Consider the following 548-nt stretch of genomic DNA (forward strand, 5'->3'; position numbering starts at 1 on the left):
GTCTTTCTGGCCACTTTCCAAAGTGGAGGAGGTTGCTGCCTTATCCCCAGGTAGAAGCTCAGCAAATCAACAAATGGCTCAAAGGGTCGCTTTAAACACGAACGAGAGCCTGGTCTCCGGTCTCCTCAATCTTCCCACAGAGTGGGCCAAACTATCCTTCTTTCTTCATTCAATGACTTAATTCCCAATGTGAAATTTGCAGCCCCTCAAATCCAGCAGTACCTTGGGCTTGTGCTAGCACAAGGAGGAGTAGCATATACATCTCTTCTGCCTCGCTCCACCCAGACCCACCCTTCATTTGAAGTGGAAAACTAGACTTTCATTCAAATCTTCATCTACTTGCTGCTCTTGACTAAGGAGAAGGGAGTGCACTGTCTGGTCTTCCAAGCAGCTGTAAGCCTTAATTGGGGTCAGCAAGCAATAATTTACATAGTTTTCTTGTTTAAATTACAAAAAAATTCAGTCACTCTGTCCAATAGCAGGGGGGGCAAGGGAGAGGGAACATCTACCAAACAAATCACAATATAGTGTGAGGAGTTTTTTTTGAA

Source organism: Pygoscelis adeliae, unplaced genomic scaffold (assembly GCF_000699105.1).
Source record: "Pygoscelis adeliae isolate BGI_AS28 unplaced genomic scaffold, ASM69910v1 Scaffold430, whole genome shotgun sequence".
NCBI lineage: Eukaryota > Metazoa > Chordata > Aves > Sphenisciformes > Spheniscidae > Pygoscelis > Pygoscelis adeliae.